Below are 17182 nucleotides of genomic sequence, written 5' to 3'. Positions count from 1 at the left end.
AACAGCTCACGAAGTTGTTCTGATCCTATCCCAAATTCCATAGCAACATAAGGGGTAACATAGGACAAGTTGGAATCGGGATCAATAAGAGCATATACATCATGAGTTTGGACAGTCAATATACCTGTAATAACATCTGGAGAAGCCTCTGCACTCTGGCGACCACTCATAGCATAGAAACGGCTAGGTCCTTTGAACTCTGTGCACCACCCCTAGCTGCACCACGCTCTGCTGGTGCCGGAGTGCCTCGAGCTGGAGGGGGTGCTGAAAATGTAGTAGCTGCAGAACTGGATGGCTATGTTGTGCCCCTACCCGCACCCTAGCGGGATGAATGGCACTCTTTCTGAATATGACCCCTAAATCTGCACCTGTAACATATAGGTAAGTCCATGTAGCAGATCCCCGAGTGCATCCTCCCATACTTGGGGCATGGGGGCCTTCGCTGCTGTAAGAATCTCCTTCTTGATCGACCCTGATGGTGAGGTCCCCTACTACCCTGATTGGGCCTGATGCGACTCCCCTACTACTGATTGTGCCCCGCTGGCGGTTCACTAGCTGAAGACTGAGCATGAGACTGGGTTAGCCCTGATGACCCTCCCCTGAAAGCTGATCTTCCCCCACGAAATGACTCCCCAAATTTGCCCGCGGACCGGGCCTTGCTGGTACCCTCTTGCTCCTTCTGTTCTTCAAATTAGCATCCTTTGTAGCTTGACCAAATTCTACTATCCTCCCATAGTTCATGTCTGAATTCAAGGCAACTATAGGGGCCTCATTGATAACCAAGGGGCTAAGGCCCTGCACAAACTGGCGCACTCTAGCCTCCACAGTAGGCAACATGTGAATAGCATATTTTGACAGGCGCGCGAACTCCATGTGATACTCCCACACACTCTTACTCCCTTGCTTAAGATTCTCAAACTTTCCGGCATAGGTTGCCTTAGCCTCGGCAGGCAAGAAATGGTCTATAAAGGCGTCAGCAAACTCACTCTATCTGTCTGGAGGGCTCCCCTCCTCCCGAGAGTCCTCCCACAGCTCAAACCAAGAATAGGCCACCTCTTTCAGGCGGTAGGCAGCCAACTCCACTCCCTCCGTCTCAGTAGTACGCATAACCCGGAGAGTCTTATGCATCTCATCAATAACGTCCTGTGGGTCCTTCTCGGGATTAGCACCCGTGAACACCGGAGGATCCAACTGAAGAAACCTATTCACCCTGGAACCACTAGAATCCCTTGTTGGCTAGACAAAGTGGGTGCAACATTTGATCTCTGGGCTTGAGAAACCACTATCTGTGTCAGCATCTAAATAGCTCCCCTACGATCCCCATCAAAAATACCAGAACCAGAAGTTGGGGCTGGAGGTGGAATCGGAATATCAAGTGGAGGAACCTATGCACCTTCAATAGATTTAGGAACTGGTGTGGCCTGGGCCGATGTAGTAAAATCAGGTAGTGTAGTAGTCGAGGGATTATCCTCACCCCTCGGGTGTTCACTCGCATTATCAAATAAAGGGTCAACTTCCACTCCTAAGGCGGCGTTGGCCCTTTGGCCAGTCCTTGCTCTCTTCTTAGGTCCCATATACTGAAAGTTAAAGGAATGCGCGAGTTAGAGGAGGAATAGTTGCACAATTAGTTTCATCGCACGATCCAGAATATCAAAGAAAGGTTTTATTCCTAAATGTCTGAGTAGCCCCCAACTTATAGACATGGTCGACAATACACCGATAAGAATGACTCTATCAGACACGGCTTTGAGATAACCTAGAACACTTTAAAACCGTAGGCTCTGATACCAAGTTTGTCATGCCCCAACCTCGGGAAGCGCGATCGGTGCTCAACCGAGTGAACCCGGCCGAGCAAGCCTGTTAGATACTTTCTACCCATTTAACCCATGATAAAGAAAAGACGTGATTTCATTAATTATACAGTAGGAATCTCATTCATACAATCCTAAATCATTTTCATTAATCATTGCGCCTTTAAGTCTCAAAATACACATTTCTTATAGTTCGAGTGGAACAAGTGATCAAACACAACATAACTTGTTTAACATTCCTAACACCCATATACAACCCATATAGTGTCTATAGAGCCTATAAATATACAAAAAAGAGTAAAGATGGTGCCGGCAACAAGGCCCCGGCTATATACCTCAAAAGGTGACCTTAATATAAACAAAAGGTACAATACATGACCCTGTAATGAAATGGGGCTTACCGAATCCATTGAGAGGATGATGCAGCACTGTCTGTGATCAACACTATCTGCTATGTAACCACCTGCATCTATTTAAAGATGCAGTGCCCCCGACAAAAGGGACGTTAGTACCATCGAATAGCACTAGTATGTAAAGCTAAACACCAACTCAAAAGAATGAATAATAATAGAAGAGGAACAGTCAGGAATTTAATAAGGGCTTCAAATAATAGTAAAACAACAAGTTAAGGATCATATACGTTTTCAAGACAATTTCCATATTATTAGGTTGGGTGACCTTTAGTACCGATATTCCACAATTCACAATACCTTCGTATTATTACACGGAGTCCGATCTTGGCCCGATCGGCTAGGACATCTCATTTGAGACATTACCACAATTTCATTAGGATTTCCAGCACAGTACCACCATGTGTGCGACATGGCATCCGATCACGGCCCGATCGGCTAGACCATCTCATTTGAGACATCAACCATTTTCACAATTTCATCCACAATACCACCGTTCATACACGGAGTCCGATCTCGGCCCAATCGGCAAGGCCATCTCATTTGAGACATTACCTTTTTCAGTCAATCATCTCACATCGTACATCTTTCATATACTTCCAATTCATTAGCACCAGTGATTACGATTACATAGTCATTCTTGACACTTGGCCGTATTTCATAGTTCTGGTCTTCTTTTTCCACATTAAAATATCATCATCATTATCCACAACAATAAGGCTTCCCATTCAAGACATAAGATTCACATATGAGCAATTTAGGAGTCTTAGGCACGTGGGCTTTTCATACAATTTGGCATAACAACCTTTATTTCGACCTTGACATGAAGTCTTAACATTTCTAACACATATTCCATATTTTTGAACACATCTTCAAATAACAAGATAACATGATGAAGCATTTAGACTAAATATTGAACTTACATCCTTCAACACAAACATATTAGAAATCGCCAATTCTGTAATAAACAAGAGCTTACTCTAATTACATGAACACCGTGGGGTTCGATTCTAAGAAGAAGAGGGGGTTTAGACAACATACCTCAATTGAGCCTCTTAAAACTCTAAGATGTTCTGGACTATTAGAAACTTCAATCTATTTTAGCAATATATCAAAATTGACCAAAATTAGGAAGATGAACACAGTTTTAGCTCATTTGAGCATATTATCAAACGCTAGGTGTGCATCAATGTTTTAAGCCCCTTTTTGTGGAAGATTCCATCTTCCCCAACCCATTCTCTCTCATTTTTAGCTCATAATCTTTCCACATACCTTAGGAACACATGCATGCAAAGTAAGCACCCACATCCCCATGAATTACCTTACTAATGGTCCATTCTAGTCACATTTTGAAATTAAGAGTTTGGGTGATAGAATCTTACCTCTTAGGAAGAAGACCTAGGTGCCTCTCTTGATAAGCTTTAAGATTTTAAGTGAGAATTGAAGAGCAATGTGATGAATATCACTTCTCCCTCTAGGACCCTCTCTGTCACTCTAAAAATATCAGAAAATATGATCAAAATGGTTTATAGGATGTGTTTTAACGGAATAGGGTCGGGTTTCAAAACCCAAGAATTGAAGCTCTGTAGCAGGTTCTGCAGTCCCATATGCAATTGCATAGTGGTTATGTGGTCTGCAAAAATAGGTTCCAGAGCTTGAAAGAAACTAACCTGGTCTGTGGTCACTATGCGGCCCGCAGACCTACACTGCGGTCGTATAATGTACTGCAGAACGGTTCTGCAGTCGCATAGTGCACCGCAGAACCTTCCTCCAAAAAATACCAAGATAGGATATGCGACAAAAATGCGGCCCGTAAAACGGTTATGCGGTCGCATAATGGCTGCTAAATTGGGCATAAAAATGCCCCAGAAATCTGCTCCACTCTGCGACCAGTCTGCGGTCAGTAGAGTGGTTTTGCCCAACATTTTTCTTCTACTATTATTAACCTCTACGCCTACTTTGGCATCACAAAAATTGGGTTTTTAGGAAACATTTTATGGGGCCTTACAATTACATCCTATAGTATTATGTTGATGTTACACCCCGTAGTATTTTGTCGATGTTACACTCCCCGCAGTATTACGTCTATATTACACCCCGTAGTATTACATCAATGTTATACCCCGTAGTAAAATGAGGATTGGTTATGACGTAAAAATAACATATGCTAGCAGGTAAATATGCATAATACACATGATTAGAATAATATAAGTCCTATAAATAGTAGAGAAATGTTGAGGTGCTTATGTGTATATATGTATTCCTTGTAAGAGATCTATTGCCAAGTAATGACAAACATTGCCTCTTCCACCTTCCAAGGCACTTTAGCTATTACAAATTGATATATAACATGACTTAAAAGGTGTTACAATTTTCCCCTTGGTTTGGAGGTTTTGTTTGTAAAGATGTTGGGAAGGCTTATATCCAGTTCAACATATCCCCTTTCTTCAAATAATTAAGGTAAGAATTCAATAATCCTTCTAGATAAGTTCTTCTTCAACTTGGAGAAATCCACTTTAAATTCTTATTGATGTAGAAATAAAGTTTCTTGTAGTGTATTTGAGGAGGATTTGGTTGTGTTGAAGGGCTTGAAATATAGTTATAAATATGTATATGTGTTGTTATCCTTGCTATTCAAGGTTATATCATACTGTTCTCCATGTATTTGAGGTCATTTGGATCATAGTTTGGTTATTGATGAAGTGTTGTAATTGTTGAATGGTTTTGAGTGGTTTCTTAAGGTATCCTATGGCTGAAAATTGTGAAGTATAGTTGTTTGTGATGGTGGTTGTGTTGTGAGTAGGGGAGAAGTGCTAGTAGTGTTGAATTTCCATTGTAGAATGATATGAAGCTTATGCACCCTAAGTGTTCGATAAAATGTCGTAGTGAATCCAATTCTTGGTTTATTGATTCAATTGTGATCCAAACCATTTAAACAATGTAGATTATCATTCATAGAGCATACTGGAACTCGTTAACTATCCCTAGCCAAGCAACATAGGTATGTTAATGCTATCCCTTATTTTCTTTTGGCATGATCCATATGATACAAACAAAACGAGCAAACACACAACTTTCATAAATACCACTATTCATAAAAGTAATAGGGGTACCTATGTTATTGATTTCCCGTATGTCCTATTATTATATCGTCTGTTCATGGGTCTATGAAAAATATGTAAGTTGATAAAGTTTATCCGAAGGCATATTGATCTTATGACATTCCGAGAGATATTATTGACTTACTTCATTATGCATTGCATTCATTTATACATGTACATTGACCCATGACTAGATGGAGTTTTATATGTGTATATTATATGTATATGGGGTATGGGGAAAGGTTACGGCGTTATATACGCACCACCACCTGATCACTTGGTAAAAGTTGATGATTTCGCCCACAGAGGTCGAGATGATATGATGGGATACCTTCAGAGGTTTAATGATGTTATGTACGGATATACCTATGCATGATATGTCATTTATATGCACATGCATGACATTATAAATGTTTCAGGATTCACCGAGCTATTTAGACTTACAGGTGGAATCCTTTACTCCATGTTTCTTTTATGTCTTTTATGAACTGATTTTCATGCCTTACATACTCGGTACATTATTCATACTGAAGCCCTTATTGCTTGGGCCTGCATTTCATGCCCGCAGGTGCAGGTAGATAGGCTGACGGTCCCCCTTATTAAGATCCCTGCTCAGCAAGAGTTGGTGTGCTCCATTTGATCTGCAGCTGCTTTTGGGTTTTGGTACGATATATTTCTATACATATATGGGTATGACAGGGCCCAATCCCATCCTCTATGCAGTTGTACACTCTATTAGAGGTCTGTAGACAGTCATGTATAGCTGGATAGTATGAGGCCTTGTTGGTTCGCACTACCGTATTCCATATATATATGTATATATGTCTTTTTGGCATGTTTCTCGGGTATGATATTCACACGATTCAGTAGTTTATTGCCAGACGTTATGCATGACCTACACTTATTTCATATTTATATATTAGACATATTCTTAGGGGTGTTCGACAGGTAGGACTCGGGCACTTATCATGGCCCATCGGTTTCGGTTGTGTCAAAAGTGGTATCAGAGCAGTTCTGTCCAATGTGTTATACAGATTGTGTTTAGTAGAGTCTTGTTTATGAGTGTGTTGTGCACCACATTTATAAACAGGAGGTTACAGGACATATAGGATGTTATCCTCCCTTCTTATCTTAGATCGTGTGATATAAGGATTAATTTTCCTAATGATATGTTATGTTTTCAGCGATGCCTAAGAAGGATACAACTGCCCAGAAAGGCAAGTCCGTGGCTGATAAGACTACTAGTCGAGAGTCACGAGTTACCAGGGCTCGGGGAGAGTCTCAGAGTGAGATTCCATCTCAGACTTCACATACCATGCCCTCTCCATAGGAGCTCTGAGGGGCACCAGCTCTAGCAATCGCCCATTTACACCCAACCCATCAGCCAGATGCACCGTGTCAAGAGATGAGAGATGCTATTCAGCTATTGACTCGATTAGTACCTGCACAAGATCGATGTTAGGAAGTAGGTATTGGTCATACAGATAGGGCCATCAGTGCGAGGGTTCGTGATTTCATTAATTTGGACCCTCCGATATTCACTGGAGCAGATCCAAACAAGGACCCTCAGGTATTTATCAATAGGATGTAGAGGACTTTGAGGGTAATGAAGGCCACTGAGACTCAGTCAGTTGAGCTAGCTTCCTATAGACTTTAGAATGTTGTAGTTAATTGGTACGAGTCTTGGGAGTTATCCAGAGGTGAGGATGACCCTCCAGCAGTATGGCAAGTATTTACAGAGGCTTTTCTTCGTCATTATTTGCCACCAGAGCTTAGATGAGCCAGAGTTGATAGGTTCTTAACCCTTCGACATGGCAATATGAGTGTTCGAGAGTACAGCCTTCTGTTTGATTCGTTGGATAAATATGCTCCCACTATTGTAGCTAAGATGGAGGATCGGGTTCACAGGTTAGTGATAGAGTTGGAGCCACACTTGCTTAATGACTGTATGGATATTTCTCATATTCAGGCATATGCTCAGGGTGTAGAGGAGCGTAAGCAGAAGTAGAGGGCCGATTGTGAGCATGATAGGGGTCAGAGTAAGAGAGCGAGATCTTCAAGCTCTTCTGGTGAGTTTCGAGGTGGTTAGAGACAATAGTACCCGAGGTATCCAGCCTAGTCGTCGGCTATTGCACCCCCTCAATTTGTCACTAGGAGATTTGATCGTTCCACATATTCAGAGCTTTGTCAGAATTTCGGGACCTCTAGTTCTTAGTATAGGGGTGAGTCGAGTCAGATGAGGCTGCCCTTTCCACGATGTGCTCAGTGTGGTAAGTAGCATGCAAGGCAGTGCCTTGTGGGATTGGGTGTTTGTTATACTTGTGGTTATCCAGACCACGTTATGAGAGATTGTCCGACGAGAGGTGGTACAGGTATAGTTCAGCCAGCGGGATCTATAGCCGATTCGTCATCATCAGTACGCGCCCGTGGGCGAGGTTCCCAGGCACCAATCGGTGATGGTAGAGGCAGAGGTGGAGCATCTAGCTCGAGCGATCCTCTGAACCGCATTTATGCATTAGCAGGTCGACAGGATCAAGAGTCATCGCCTGATGTGGTTAAAAGTGTATAATCAGTCTCCTCATAAGATATATATGCATTTATTGATCCAGGTTCCATTTTATCGTATGTCACTCCATTGGTTGCTAGTTAGTTTGGGATAGAACTTGAGTTGATTAAACCTTTTGAGGTGTCCACACTTATTGGGGATCCAGTTTTAGCTAAACGAGTATATAGGGACTACACAGTAGTAGTTCATAGTCGTTCTATAGTAGCAGACCTGATTGAGTTGGATATGGTAGAATTTGATGTTATACTGGCTATAGATTAGTTGGCTTCTTTTTATATTAACATTGATTGTAGATCAAAGATGGTTCGGTTACAGTTTCCAGGGGAGCCAGTTCTGGAGTGGAAAGGTAATACTGCATCGCTGAGAGGTAGGTTTATTTCCTATCTCAAGGCAAGGAAGATGATCAGAAAGGGCAATATTTATCACTTAGTTTGAGTACAAGATGTGAAGGTAGAGTCACCAACCCTTCAGTCTATCCATGTGGTTAATGAATCTCTCGATGATCTTTTAGGCCTTCCACTAGAGCGGGAGATTGAGTTTGCTATTAACATATTACCAGATACTCAGCTGAAATCTATTCCTCCTTATAGAATGGCACCTGCAAAGCTAAGAGAGTTGAAAGAACAACTGAGGAATTTGCTTGAAAAAGGCTTTATCAAACCTAGTACATCATCATGGGGAGCACCTGTATTATTTGTGTATTGATTACATGAAGTTGAATAAGGCAACGATCAAGAATACGTACCCACTCCCAAGGATTGATGATTTATTTGATCAGTTGTAGGGTGCCATGTTTTTCACGAAGATAGACTTGAGGTTTGGGTACCATAAGGTAAGGGTTAAAGAGAAAGATATTCAGAAGACAACATTCAGGACAAGATACGGGCACTTTGAGTTACGTGTTATGTCGTTCGATTTGACTAATGCCCCGATAGTATTTTGCAATTTAAGGCAATGATTTTGCAATTTTCCATGTGGTTTGGAGGTTTTTTTTGTAAAGGTGCTGGGAAGGCTTATCTCCAGTTCATCCTATCCCTTTTCTTCAAATAATTAAGGTAAAAATTCAACAATCCTTCTATATAAGTTCATCTTCAACTTGGAGAAATCCACTTTAAATTCTTATTGATGTAGAAATAAAGGTTCTTGTAGTGTATTTGAGGAGGATTTGGTTGTGTTAAAGGGCTGGAAATATAGTTATAAATATGTGTATGTGTTGTTATCCTTGCCGTTCAAGGTGATATTATACTCTTCTCCATGTATTTGAGTTCATATGGATCATAGTTTGGTTATTGATGAAGTGTTGTAGTCGTTGAACGGTTTTGAGTGGTTTCTTTAGGTATCATATGGCTGAAAATTGTGAAGTATAGTTGTTTGTGATCGTGGGTTGTGTTGTGAGTAGAGGAGAAGAGCTAGTAGTGTTGAATTGCCATTGTAGGATGATATGAAGCTTATGCACTGTAAGTGTTCGATAAAATGCCGTAGTGAATCCAATTCTTGGTTTATTTATTCGATTGTGATCCAAACCATTTATACAATGTAGATTATCATTCATAGAGCATACTGGAACTCGTGAGCTATCGCTAGCCTAGCAACAAAGGTATGTTAAGGCTATCCCTTTTTTCCTTTTGGAATGATCCATATGATACAAACGAAACGAGCAAACACACAACTTTCATAAACGCCTCTATTCATAGAAGTACTAGGGGTGCCTATGTTCTTGATTCCTCATGTGTCCTATTATTATATCGTCTATTCATGGGTCTCAGAAAAATACGTAAATTGATAAAGTTTATCCGAAGGCATATTGATCTTATGACATTTCGAGAGATCTTATTAAATTACTTCATTATGCATTGCATTAATTTTTACATGTAGATTAATCCATGACCAGATAGCATTATATACATGTATATTATATGTATATAGGATATTGGGAAAGGTTACACGTTATATACGCACCACCACCTGATCAGTTGGTATACGTTGATGATTTTGCCCACAGAGGCCGAGATGATATTATGGGATGCCCTCAGAGGCTTGATGATGTTATGTACGCATATACCTATGCATGATATGCCATTTATATGCACATGCATGACATTATAAATGTCTCAGGATTCACAGAGCTATTTAGACTTATAGGTGAAGTCCTTTACTCCATGTTTCTTTTATGTCTTTTATGTACTGATTTCCATGCCTTACATACTGGGTACGTTATTCATACTGACGCCACAATTGCTTGGGGCCTACATTTCATGCATGTAGTTGCAGGTAGACAGGCTGACGGTCCCCCTTCTTAGGATCCTTGCTCGGCGAGAGTTGGTGTGCTCCATTTGATCCGGAATTGCTATTGGGTTTTGGTACACTGTGTTTGGTATGTAGATATGGGTACGACAGGGCCCAGTCCCATCCTTTATACAGTTGTACACTCTATTAGAGGTCTGTAGATAGTCATGTATAGTTGGATAGTATGTGGCCTTGCTGGCTTCCAGTTTTGGATATATAGTTGTGTATAGCAGCGTTGTCGGCTCTATATGTCTTTTGGGCATGTTTTCTTGCTTATGTTATTCACATAATTCATTGGTTTATTGCCAGACGTTATACATGACCTACATTTATTTTATGTTTATATCTTAGACGTATGCTTAGGGGTTTTCGACAGGTAGGACTCGGGCACTCATCATGGCTTATGAGTTTGGGTCATGACAGTTATCTTTGTAAAGGTCCTTCAACTCTCCGACTAATATTAATGAACTTAGGACGAATTCTAACATGAAAGTACGAGGTGTAACATCCTTCCTGCCTTTGGAACATTCATCCTCGTATGTAAAGGCATCTTACATAGAGAAACTAGCCCTTAAGGATTTTATAGAAATATCGATAGAATCTCCTATCCAAAAATAAATATACCATACCTTGTGTCCATATAATTCTGCTCCTAAAAATGTTGTTGTCACGACCCAAATTTCCTCTGTAGGATATAGTGATGGCACCTAGTCTTTAAGACTAGGTAAGCCTAATGCTTACTAAAATAAATGACAATATTCAACCAACAACTATTAAATATGAAATAGAAATTTCTATACAAGCCAACAATCCAAAAAACAGTAGTACAAGTCATAAGCTCTACTGAGTTCACTAGAAAATCTCTAAGTACAACTGTTCCGGAATATAAATAAACTGTACAAAAATAACTTCCGAAGGTGACTCCGAGGCTTGCGAATGTGACGGCAGGTATACCTTGAAGTATCCACAACAGTAGTTTCTGATCCGCTATCTAACAATCAACAGACTCCAAAGTACTAGGATCTGCATAAATATGTGCAGAAGTGTAGTATGAGTACACCACGGTCGGTACCCAGTATGTATACACACTAGCCTCGGTGGTGTAGTGATGAGGTACAAGTCAAGACACTCACTAGACAAAATAACCTGTGTAGTATAGAAGTATAAAACTAATAAAGGAAAGCGGAAATCAATAAATAACAACAACAACCAACAAGTGATATAAACAGTAAAGCAATAAGAACACCATGAAGTATCATTAAAACCAAATAAGGAAACAAAAGGGACAATCAATTAATCAAGCCGTTCTAACACAAGTTTCACAACGAAATCACTCTGTGATACTTCATCTCATAGTCACAAGTCACGGGTCTCAACCCACCATCATATACTCACGGCACCTCGTGCCCAAATCTCGCATCACAACAGCACGGACAACTCATGTGCCAAAATCTTAATCCGCCCGGTATGATCACTGGCTCATATTTACAATCCGCCTGGCATGCTCACAGGCTCACAATCACAATCCGCCCAGTATGATCACATGCTCACAATCACAATCCGCCCGGCATGGTCAAAGGCTCACAATCACAATTCGCCCGGTATGATCACAGGCTCCCAATCATAATCCGCCCTACATGGTCATAGGCGCAATATCAACATGGAAACAAATAATACAAGAACACATGGGCATGATCAATAAATGTCATGTTTCATACTCCGTAGCTAGTATAAGTGGCATGCTACGGTGTATGCTTGTGCGAGTGTACTAATGTAACTCAAGTCAACAAGTAATATCAAAGACATCGAATAGCTCATTGAAACAACAAAGCAAGTCACGTAAGGTGTATGGCAAACACAAGGAAAAGCACATCATCGCACGAAAATCACCAACACAATGTATCCAACCATCACACATCATCCCTGACATTGCCACCATAATCTCTCCGATAGCCACACGTATCACTCCACCCTAACATTATCATTAGCCATCCTTATCCCTCCGATAGCCACCCATATCACTCCACCCTGACATTATGTCACGATCCCAAATTTCTTCCGTAGGATATCATGACAACACCTAGTCTCTAAAACTAGGTAAGCCTAATCAAGTAAGCAGAATAACTGAAATATTAAGCCAAATCTCAAAACATCAACATCTGTAATAAACGTAAACTACAATTCAAGTATAACTCCCAAAACCCGGTAGATATAAATCACAAGCTCTAAAGAGAAACACTAAATATCCATATACATCATAGTCTAATGAGGATAAGGAAATAACATAATAAAGATAGAGGGGGAAACCGAGGTGTGCGGACACTGGCAGATGTACCTTGAAGTCTCCACATACGGACTAGCTCACTGGTACCTGGTCTGGTAGGAAGTACCTGGATTTTCACAAAACGATGTGCAGAAGTGTAGTATGAGTACACCACAACGGTACCCAGTAAGTGTCAAGCTTAACCTCGGTAGAATAGTGACGAGGTCAAGTCAGGGCCCTACTGGAAATAATAGAAAACAAGGCAGAACATATAATAATATAATGAAATGACTGAGAAGTGAACAATGAGAATTTACATAAGGTAATAACACAAAATCAAAGAAATACAAATACAACATGAAAGGAAAGCACATATCTTACAAGTTAAGGAACAACAACAACAACAACAATACAACAAATAGAGGAAATCAATAGGGGCACTCTCGAGGTACCGCCTCGTAGTCCCAAAAGTAAATATCTCACAATATTTCCTTATATCACTGAGGGAGCCTTCATAAGTTGTTTTGAAAATCATTTTCCCGAAATAGCATCCCGCGTTTTAGCCAACATTATCACACTGTATGACTTCTAGTAGTTCCCCTACTAGCCACGCGTATTATGCCCACCTTATCTCATCGCATGCGTTTCAACACCTAGATCTTATACCACCGCATGCGTATCAATAATCATAATGGCACGACAGAAACCTAGTGCAACAATAACAACCGCACGGCAGAAACCTTGTGCAACAACCAAACAGTTATCTCAACAAAAATCAAGGAAACCAAAACATAACAACTGAAACAACGATATCCCAAGTATAACAATTTCATGTGAAATAGGCTAAACATGATGACTATACAAGCTAAAATAATCCAGTTAAAGCATAAAAAGGAAACTACTTAGAAAAAATCGGAATTTCAACATTTATCTCGTGTACGCACTCGTCACCTAGCGCACACGGCCCTCACATATCACAAATTGTCACAACAATACCAAATCCTAAGGGGAATTTCCCACACACAAGGTTAGACAAGTCACTTACCTCAAACATCGCTCAATCAATCGATCAGAAGGTCTTTCCCTCGATTTTCCAACTCCGATCGGCTCAAATCTAGTCAAAATAATTTCATACTATAAATATAGCTATAGGAAATTAATTTAAATAATGAAATTATGACTTTAGCAAAGAATTGAAAAATCGCTCCAAAAAGTCAACCCGGGCACACCTCTCGGAAGCCAACCAAAATCATAGCATCCGAACACCCATTCAATATCGAGTCCAACCATACAAGAATTACTCAAATCCGACCTCAAATCTCCTTTCAAATCCCCAATTCTTAGCCTAAGAAATATTTCTCAATTTCCCCCAAATTTCCAACTAAAAACACTAATTAAATGATGAAAACAACAATAGATTCATGGGAATTAATCAAAAATGAGTCAAGAATCCTTACAAAATTGCTTCCTCTGAAAGTCCCTCAAACGTTCGCCTCAATCCGAGTTCTCTAGGTCCCAAAATGAATTATGAAATCAAACCCTCGAAAATCCCCTTTTCTGCCCAGTCAATCCGCATCTGTGGACCTTACTTCCGCACCTGCGGAAATTCCATCGCAGGTGCGGTTCTAACTTAGCCCAGCAAACTCCGCTTCTATGGATCAAAATGTGCATCTGCGCTCCCGCTACTATGGAAGGGGCTTCGCTTCTGCGACCCCAGACTTGGCTAGCCTTTTCGCTTATGCGCTTCCTTAATCGTATATGTGAGTCCACTTCTGCGGAAATCTGACCGCATCTGCGGTCCCAGCTGGGCAGGCCACAATTCGCTTCTGCGATCAACTCTCCGTATTTGCGGCCAATTCCTTCGCAGGTGCAATAACACCAGAAAGTTGGAACTTCAGCACTTGCACAAGTCTAAATATTTGGTCCGGATTCAATCTGAATCACACCCGGGGCCCTCGGGACCCCGTACGAATATACCAACAAGTCCTAAAACATCATACAAAATTAGTCGAGCCTTCAAGTCACATCAAAAAATGCTTAAAACACGAATTGTGCATCGATTCAAGCCTAATGAACTTTAGAATTTCTAACTTAAACATCCGATGCCGAAACCTATCAAATCCTATTCGATTGACCTCAAATTTTGCGCACAAGTCATAAATGATATTACAGACCTACACCAAATTTCAGAATCAAAATCCGACCCCGATATCAAAAAGTCCACTCCCAGTCAAACCTTCCAAAATCTTCCAACTTTTGTCAATTAATGCCGAAATGACCTACGGACCTCCAAATCAACTTCCGGACACACGCATAAGACCAAAATCACCATACGGAGCTATTGAAACCTTCAAAACTCCATTACGGAGTCATCTACAAACAAATCAAACTATGGTCGACTCATACGACTTAAAACTTCTAATTTAGGGACTATGTGTCACATTTCCACTCTGAAACTCTCCCGAACCCGACACCAAGAACCCCGGAAAATCACGTTGTCATGCCCCAACCTCGGGGAGCGCGACCGGTGCTCAACCGAGTGAACCCGGTCGAGCAAACCTATTAAACCATTCCTACCCGACTCATTTGTAATCCAAAATGGGATCGCATCACCATTTGTAAAACAGGGGAGAGATCAATTATAAAAATTTATAAACGTTGCTAGTTCATTTTTACTTATATACATTGTGCCATAGTTGAGTTCCAAAAATACAACTCGATCCAACGACCACCCCAACATACATACATGACCCACATAAACGTCTACGGAGCCTCTAAGAGTACAAAAGAGCAACATGACAATGCCGGCAACAAGGCCCCGGCTATACCTCAAAATATGAAAACTTATACAAAAGAAGGACTACATGACCCCTGGGAGAAATGGGGCTCACCAAGACTGCTGTGAGGAGAGAAAGAGAGCACCACTATCTGTGATCGGCACTATCTGCGATGGAACCACCTATATCCATTCAAAGATGTAGCGCCCCCGGCAAAAGGGACGTTAGTACTGTCGAATAGAACTAGTATGTAAGGCAAACACAAATCTTAGCAGAATGAACAGTGAAACAAAGAGAAGGCAGTCATAATAATCAATAAGAGTTTCATAGAAATACAAAGAAAACACCAAGTAAGGGTCACGTAGTTTCCAATTCAATCTTTTCATCTTTTTAGATTAATAATCTTTAGTGCTAAAGCCACAACTCACAATGCCACCGTGTTCTTACACGGAGTTCGGTCTCGGCCCAACCGGCTAAGCCATCTCAAGTGAGACATATCCATATCCACAATGTAATTCAATAATCCCAATATAAATGCCACCATGTGTACGGCATGGCATCCGATATTGGCCCGATCAGCTAAGCCATCTCACTTGAGACATAACCCTTTCAACTGTCCACTCAATTCACATTTCTTTCACATCTTCATTACATGGCACAAACAGCCTCATTTATTAAGTAGTTCTTGGCACTTGGGCACATTTTACAATTCAAGTCTTTCCCATTTTATTCGTTCAAATAACATCATCATTCATGTTGATAAGTACCATAACATAAGGCATTTCACACATAAGGGAAGGAACTTGGAAAATCATAATTGCGTTCTCAAATAGCATGATGATATGGTAACCATCTAAAACAATTAGGGAACATGAATCTTTCAATCCAACACACTTAGGCAAACAATTCTAGTATGATCAAGTTGGAACTTACACCCATTATTCGGACACCGGGAGTTTGATTCTAGGAAGAAGAGAGTTAGCCATACATACCTCAATTTTGCTTCTTTGGACTCTACAATTATCCGGAACCCTTAGCAACCTCAATCTATTTTAGCAATATACTAATTAAACCCAGAATTAGGAAAACGTTCATGGTTCTAACTCACTTTCTTTCCCCAAACTCGTTATCACACATGCATTCAAGATAAACCACCCTCATACTCATGAAGTATCACCCTAGTACCCCATTATAGCAATGTTTGAAATTTAGAGCTGGGGTGTTGAAGCCTTACCTTTTAGGGTGAAGAATTTTGGTGACCTACTTGAATATTTCCAAGGCTTTGAGTGATGATTAAAGATCAATTTGATGAAAACTTAGGCCCTCCCTCTTGAACCCTTTCTCTCTCTCACTCTAGAAGTATCAGAAAATGAGCTCAAAATAGACCTAAGGGGTGTTTTAATGGAATGGGGGTCGGGTTTTAAATTAAGAAAATGGGTGCCCCGACACAGGTCTGCGGTCGCATATGCGACCGCAAAGTGACCACAAAAATGGCCCTCAGGGGCCTGAAATTACGGCCCAGGTATGCAACCAGTATGCGGTCCGCATACTCGTTCTGCGGTCGCATAATGCACCGCAGAATTCCTTCCGCAAAAAACCCAAGAGGGATTATGCGATCGATATGCGGTCCGCATAGTGGTTATGCGGTTTCATAATCGACCGCAAAGCTGACCTCAAATTGGCCAACGTACTGCTTCACTCTACGGCCATTATGCTGTCCGCAAAGTAATTATGCGGCCCCATAATGGGCCGCAGAAACGCGTTCTTCTGCGAAACATTTTTCTCTCAGTCCGTAAGGTACTGTTCTACCCAAAAAGTCCAAATACTATAGTAACGCAGGAGTCTATCTTGGCACCACGAAATCCCGAGTATTTTGGTTAAAATTTTTACGGGTCCTTACATCCTCCCCCACTTAAGATCATTCATCCTCGAATGAGGATCAAGGTTCACTTAACACAGTTTCAGTTA

The sequence above is a fragment of the Nicotiana tabacum genome, chromosome 14 (genome assembly GCF_000715075.1).
Source record: "Nicotiana tabacum cultivar K326 chromosome 14, ASM71507v2, whole genome shotgun sequence".
NCBI classification, from domain to species: Eukaryota; Viridiplantae; Streptophyta; class Magnoliopsida; order Solanales; family Solanaceae; genus Nicotiana; species Nicotiana tabacum.
This window is presented reverse-complemented; position numbering follows the sequence as displayed.